This window comes from Montipora foliosa, chromosome 3, assembly GCF_036669935.1.
Source record: "Montipora foliosa isolate CH-2021 chromosome 3, ASM3666993v2, whole genome shotgun sequence".
Taxonomy (NCBI): Eukaryota; Metazoa; Cnidaria; class Anthozoa; order Scleractinia; family Acroporidae; genus Montipora; species Montipora foliosa.
The window spans coordinates 10531478-10538977 of NC_090871.1; the positions used below are offsets into that span (position 1 = coordinate 10531478).

A 7500-nucleotide genomic window follows, 5' to 3' on the forward strand; every position below is an offset into this window, starting at 1 on the left:
AAAACCAATTAGTTATCTTTCTAATTAAATCACTTTTCTGTGAACATGCAAAAAAAAAAGAAAAAAAAAATGTAACAGCTACGTATTGTAAAAGCAATAGCACAAAGGATCTAATTAGTTATTAAAGTTATTGTTATCTTCATGCAAACACAGTTGAATGGGACTCTTAGTTTCTCTGTTACATATATCCTGCTACATCATTGTTACACAAGGAATAATATCGTTCTGATTAACACAATTTTCTTGCCACTATGCAAACAAAAATTATATATAATAGCCATATTTTGCATAGGCAGTAGTTCCGTTTTGTTAGTTATACAATATTTCTACCAATTTTTCAAATAAATAACACTAGATATAGTAACATTGTCACTAAACTATATCCCATAATAAACTTATTTGTAAACAACTGCGACTTCGTCGATTTTCCATACTCTGTTCATTGCAAACATCCTATTGCCTTTTCCGCCTTGCTTTTTCTAGCCTGGATTTCAGACTATTACTTCGACTTATTTTCCCCCTGAGAAAGTAAAAACAACTCAAAGTAATCGTCTCAACTTCAGGCTACACCTTCTCTGATCTGAGTTAAAAGACTATTACAACATTACAACAGTCAACACTTACGGTATCGACTATAATAATTTGAAAATAAAAATAATGCAGCACTTTGCATCGCGGGGGCAGCTGTAGTGTCAACTATTACAAGGGTAGTGAAAGGCAATCGTGCAACCTATTGTAGCATCAAAGAACTTGAAAGATCCCAAAAAAAATGCGGTCGTGTTTAATTAATCTTCTCGCCGGAAATGATTCACTTCGGCATCATTTGGTCAAGAGAATTAATATGCTTCAATGAGGACTTGATTTGCAAGGTTAATAGTTTTCATCCGCGACACCAGGGTAAGAGCCAAGAGCGAAAAGAAACTCTTCATGTTTCAGTCCCCCACCGACGCATCACCACAGTTACTTAAGAAAGTAACCCCTTCATATTAAAGTACGAAAGGCATTCGCTGATGGCAAACATATAAATACAAGTTGTTTCATAGTGATCATTACTAGCTGATCCGGTCCATGCCATTTTTCAATTTCAGCAGATTCTAATTATAACTTTGATATTTAGCCAAGAAGCTCCATTCACCGGTCAATGTTCAAAAACCAATGTCCAAATAAAAGGCAGTTACAAGACCTACGGAATCCCCTAAGAATAATGTCTGTCGGGCTGATAATACGCAAATGAGAATACTATTCCAGAGTCCAAAACAGTGGAATTCTGTACTTCCCAGTAACAAAGCAGCCGAGAATGTAAGGCCGTCCCCTTTTTTCCCTTCGTTTCCCGTCGTTAATTCGACACATATTTTTGAGTTTTCAAAAAGATAAATAAATAAACAAAGATATGGGGAAGGTAATAACTTGATAAGTTTTTAACTTTTAATCTGAAATATAAACATTGACTGAGCAAACTGCCTTCTCGTTTTATGTTCTGATAAACCGTGACATCAGAGATTTCCGGCATTCTGTACACCTTTCACATTGTTTCTTCTTGAAGAGTTCTGGCATAATCGATCCTTCGAAGTTAGCCCAAATTTACTCTGACTCTGACTCTGGTGAATTGGTTGCGTCAAAGCCTTGCGGTATTTTTTTGGCACCGAGCTACAACTTACAAGGCATTGACAAATGTATTTTAATTTAACTTCGATTAAACTTCATTTTCATATCGTAGAAACCACTTCGGCATACACTATTAACTTAAACAATTTTTGCAAGATTTTAGTATTAAAAAATGTTATGCTTTTGTCAGAGACAATTGGTTGATCAAAGTTGCCGAGCCCTTAAAAATTTGCTCCAAACGCAATAAGTTGCCCAAAATTGCTGAGCACAATCTGTAGAAACCTACCGTACGGAATTCTTGTTGTATAGTTGTAAATGATATCCCGGCGCTTTTGTTTTTCGTCTTATAATCAGTGGCTTTCCGTCAAAGTATTTACGTACGTTGTGGCCCACGCTGAGTAATTACGACTGGGCAGTCGTATATCATTTGGATTGTTTCTCAGAAAAGCAGAAGTCATGTGTGACGGGAACTTTCTTTGAAATCACGTGATTGACAACTCCTAGAGAAATCGATTGTCTAGTGGATATTGATTGCACTAGTCCATTAAACATTAAGGACGTTCGCGCTAATTGTTTGTGCGCAACGTTACTGCGCAGGTAACGCGACTGTAATATGTCACGCATTACTTCGAGCATTAGTGAAGTTGAGGTTTTAAAACCTTTGCAAAAACCATGGACGATAAGTCTTGCACAGCGTTGGATCAGAGAAGATCGTGATCAGTGAAAATTGATTTAAAATATTTATGAAAGTCAATTAGACTACTGCACGACTAATATTCGCGAGGTTTTATCAGTCGTACACTAGTCTACTTGACTTTCATACAAGTTTTTCAAGCATCAGTCAACATAACATGGCGACAAAAACGCCGAGGAAAAAATTCCAGGCCGGCAAAAGAATGGCACATTTATTTCCGAATCATCATGAAACTTCAAAGAGAAGTGAGCGGGAGGATGGAAAAGCTCTGGAAAAGGTAGCTGATCGAGTAGACTAGTGGCTGAAAGTTTGGAAAACTCGAGGACGAACCGTTGCGTAAATTTAATGGGGCTGTTTCTTTTTAATGTTTTTATTACCCTACGACTTTAAGTTCAAAGTGAATGCATGTTTTTAAAGTTCTTTTCCTTTACTTTCGTGAAAATTGAGCAGTATTTTCGTCCTCGTCTGCTTGAATAGTGCGGACCTGCGTGGAAACAATCAGCGATAGAATTTCAGAAAACAAAAAAACACACTCCAAAGGATGAGCATGACGGCAATGGAGAGATATTATACAAAACACCAACCAAATGAAGGTGACCCCTGCTTAAAACTTCGTTGCTATGCTCGAGAAAGGTTTTTTTTTCGGTAAAAACCTTTCATCTCTCCAACGATCGATCCTCTCTTGGGTTCCAGTCCTTGCCCGACAGGTCACGCAAAAGCGTGACAAACGAACTTTTCCAAGAGCTTTGCAAAATCACATCGATTTTACTCCTTCAGATCATCGGTGACCCCTATTTTTTTAATCATGAATCACTTATTTTACTTACTATCTACAAAATATGATGAAATGAAAAAATTCTCACGGTAAAAAGTTATCTTTTTTTAACATTTTCTTTCCTCGTGCCATCGATTTCTGGTAGTGGTTGCAACGGATAGAGCTTACGAAAACACTCGTCGAGGATGAACTCTACTATTTACCACATCCCTAGCGGCATACAATTATCTAAAAATCTCACTCCTAAAAACCTATGCACGGAAACTTTCACTCCAACAGTTTATTTTTATGATTTTCGATGGATGAGCAGATGAGCCTACATCTCGCTATTATGACCGATTTCTCGAAATTAAGGCATTTTTCCACTGCCGTTTTCTCCGAAACAAAGTCGGTGACCCCCATTTTTTTTTTCATTTTTGGAGTAAGTACTTTATGACCTAACTCTAGGCGAAAAATGAAGAAAATCTCACCGTAGGAAGATTTTGGCGCGAACGTCCTTAAAAGGTAAATTTCCAAACTCCGAGGAAGAGGAGAGTACTTACACTTAAAGGTAAAATTCATTGGATCGTCAGTAATAGAAAAAAATAGGTTTGGCATTCATCAAATAAGTCGTTGCTGAAGTTTGTCGCAGAGTCATATCGAGGAGATAACTTGATGTCTTCGAAAATTTGCTCTCTTGTTTTGTAGGAAGATTTCAGCACTGGAGTTCAAGACTGAGTTCAAGCCTTCAGTTATAAGGTAGTGGCAAGTGAAAAGTGCATTATCGGTTAAAGCTTCAAGCCTCAGTTTTAACTCTTCCGCTATACTATTTTATGTCTGATGGTTGTTCGAAGATTTGAATGTTCTTTCTTTAACTGAGGGTTAAACAGTGAAAAAGGTCTTTGGAGATTTGTGAACAAGTGCAAAATCGATTTATACAGATACATTCCTTACTTATAGAATATGTTCAATTCTTCTTTCGGAAATGAGAAGAAAATGTCTGCAGGTGTTCCCGTACTTCAGCGGATACTAAATTTAATGACTCACGGTTTCAACTCACAAAATCCTATGGTTCACAATCACAACACAACATTGACTGCGTTTTTTTGGAACCTTGAGAAAAGTGTCTACACGTTTTATACCCGTTTACTCTGGTTAATGTGCGGTATATCTTATCTTGTTTAACATGCTTGTTTAGAAGCCTCAAATAGCCCTCCGTCTGAGCACCCAAAAAATGGCATATAATAACTCAGTCTCAAACTGAAACTCCAACACTTCAGTTCTGTTCTTCCGTAGTTCTTTATTACTGCTTTGTAAGGTTTTCAGCTTTTATTCAATATTCATGGTGAATGATGAGAGAAAAGGATCGATCATGAAATAACTATAAATATCACATGTTGTTTCGGTAATAAACTTTAAAAAAGTTGTGAAAGGCAAATTGTGCAACCTGGCATCAAAGGTGGGGGACTCAAAGAACTTGAAAGATTCCAAAAAAATCCGGTCGAGTTTAGTTAATCTTCTCGCCGGCAGTGATTCACTTCGGCATCGTCTGGCCATGAGAATTAATATGCTTCAATGAGGACTTGATTTGCAGGGTTAATTAATAGCGTTCATCGACAGGGTAAGGGCGAAAAGAATCTCTTAGGCTTAGTGTTTCATTCCCCCACCGACTCATCACCATCAAAGTATGAAAGGTCTTCGCTGATGGGAAACACATCAATACAAATTGTTTCATAGTGATCATTGCTAGCTGATCCGGTCCATGCCATTTTTCAATTCCAGCAGATTCTAATAGTAACTGTGATATTTACCCTGGAGGCTCCACTTACCTGAAAGTGGTTTTCAGGGAAGTCCTGCATCCGATCGCATATCGAATTGGCTTTTAGACTGAGATGTTGGGAAATTCGTGTTATTATAAAAGATGATCGCTTTTGCTTTTCGTCTTAGTGGCTGTGTCGATATTTCATGGTTGCTTAGTAACGCAAGCGACATGCGCATTAAGGATATAGGCTCGCCATGTGCTCTTGCCAAATGGTTGACGTTGTACATCAAGTTTGTTGTTGTTATAAATAAATTCTGTTGAGATTTCAAGACATGGTGGCAGCGGTGAAACAAGTAAAATGCTGAAATTAAGCCCTCCAGAGAAATTTGACTTTTCCAAACCGCTCAACTGGCCAGATTGGAAGCAGAATTTCCTGCGATTTCGACTCGCGACGAAACTTCACAAAGAGGGAGGCGCCGTGCAAGTCAGTGCTCTCATTTACACAATGGGAAGAGAAGCAGAACATGTGTATAAGTCCTTTACCTTGGCTGACGGAGATGATGCAAAATTCGACGTGATTTTGGCGAAATTTGATGAACATTTCGTGCCGAAACGGAACATAATTCACGAGCGGGCATGTTTTCACCAAAGGATCCAACAGCAAGGGAAGACAGTCGAATCGTTCGTACGAAGTCTTTACGAATTAGCCGAACACTGTAGCTTTGGGGACAGCCGCGATCAGCAAATACAGGACAGAATCGTCATTGGAATTCTGGATAAAGGTGTGTCGCAGAAATTGCAGTTAAAGTCGGATTTAACGCTGGAAGTCGCGATTCAAATAGCTCACCAGTCAGAAATGGTGAAGTCTCAGGTTACTGATCAGAATTCCCTCGCATCGAAAGTTGTTGAGGAGGTGCACAGTAAGAAGAAAGCGTCTAATCCACGTTGAAAAAAGGGAAAAGGAAAGGAAGAGGATCCATCCCAAAAACAGGGTCAAAAAAAAAAAAAAAAATGTCGCAGATGCGGTCTTCACCACTCAAAACCCGAACAATGTTTAGCAAAATACAAACCATGTTTGAAGTGTCAAAAGGTGGGTCACTTTCTCGCCATTTCAAAGTCTACCTTTGATAGTTTACCAAATCAGCCCAAGTTACATGCATCGAAGATAGCCCTTTTCAGTCCAGGAGGCAAGTTGCAGTGCGCTGGGCAGTTTACAACAACAGTGACACATTGCAACAAGAAGTACCAACTCAATGTTTTTGTAATCAGTGGAGAACATGCAAGTAACTTGCTGGGTCGAGAAGCAGCTTGTGAAATGGGTTTAGTTGCGAGATTAGAAGAGGTGGATGCTGAGTTGTTTGGAGATATAGGCTTGTTCAAGTGTGAGCCAGTTAAGATCCAACTGGATGAGAATGCCCAACCCTACTGTATCAACACAGCAAGAAGAATAGCTTTTCCCTTAATGCCAAAAGTAAAAGAGGAACTCAAGCGGATGGAAGAAGCTGGTATCATCGAAAGAGTAACAGAGCCGACAGAATGGTGTGCACCCATGGTACCAGTACAGAAAAGTAATGGTAAGCTCAGGATCTGTGTCGATCTAAGAAGGCTGAACAGTGCAGTGAAGCGCTCAAGATTCGTACTTCCTACCTTGGAAGATATCGCGACCAAACTTGCTGGTGCCCAGTACTTTTCGAAACTTGACGCGTCCAGTGGATTTTGGCAGATACCTCTACATCCAGATAGTGCCAAGTTGACCACGTTTATGACTCGGTTTGGTGGGTTCTGTTTTAAAAGACTTGCATTCGGAATCACGTCTGCCCCAGAAATTTTCCAGTCTCTAATGAGTAATCTGTTAAAGAACAGAGAAGGTTGTGAAGCGATTATGGATGACATTATTGTGTATGGAAAGTCTGCCGAAGAACATGATGAGAACTTACAGAACACGTTTCAAGTCATTAAGGAGTCAGGACTGAAACTGAACAAAGAGAAGTGCGAGATCAAGAAAAACAAGCTAACATACTTTGGACATGTTCTCAGTGCCGAGGGTGTAAGTCCAGACCCAGAGAAGGTGAAGGCGGAGCTCGAAGCGCCAACCAATGTTCCAGAACAACGCAGACTGATTGGCATGATTAACTACCTTGGGAGGTTTATTCCCAACCTTGCTTCAGTAATGCGTCCAATGAGCGAACTACTAAAGTCAGATACCGCTTGGACTTGGGGACCTCTCCAGCAAACTGCATTTACCAAGGTCAAAGAAATCATTTCAAGCGATACAGTGTACCCACTGTTGTTTGTGCAGATGCTAGTAGTTATGGGATTGGCGGGGTTCTGATGCAAGGTCCCAGTGACCAACTCCGCCCAGTTGGTTTTTGTAGTAGAACACTCACAGAGACTGAAGTCAGATATGCTCAAATTGAGAAAGAGTGCCTGGCAGCAGTGTGGACATGTGAGAGACTATCACGTTATCTAGTGGGGCTTCCAAGTTTCCAGCTCTTGACAGTTCACAAACCTCTGGTACCACTGATCAACCAGAGAGATCTTGATAAAACACCATTAAGATGCCAGAGACTTCTAATGCGCCTTATGCGGTTCAATCCTCAAGCAGAACATGTACCTGGCAAGCAGATGGTGGTGGCAGATACTCTGTCTAGAAGCTCTTGTAAGTTAGGACAGGAACCCAACACG

General features: G+C 39.8%; 1 protein-coding gene across 16 annotated transcripts in view; it reads left to right on the plus strand.

Annotated features, from left to right (window-relative positions):
* Window positions 1-7500, plus strand: part of LOC137996723 (uncharacterized) — a 49487-nt gene that overhangs the window by 6360 nt on the left and 35627 nt on the right. For 9 of the 16 annotated variants that reach the window (XR_011122348.1, XR_011122351.1, XR_011122347.1 and 6 more), the window contains exon 3: window positions 3762-3812. The exons of the other annotated variants lie outside the window; for them this stretch is intronic. The gene's annotated coding sequence lies outside the window, so the exon portion shown is untranslated. The remainder of the gene's footprint in view (window positions 1-3761; window positions 3813-7500) is intronic. 16 annotated transcript variants of the gene reach the window in all.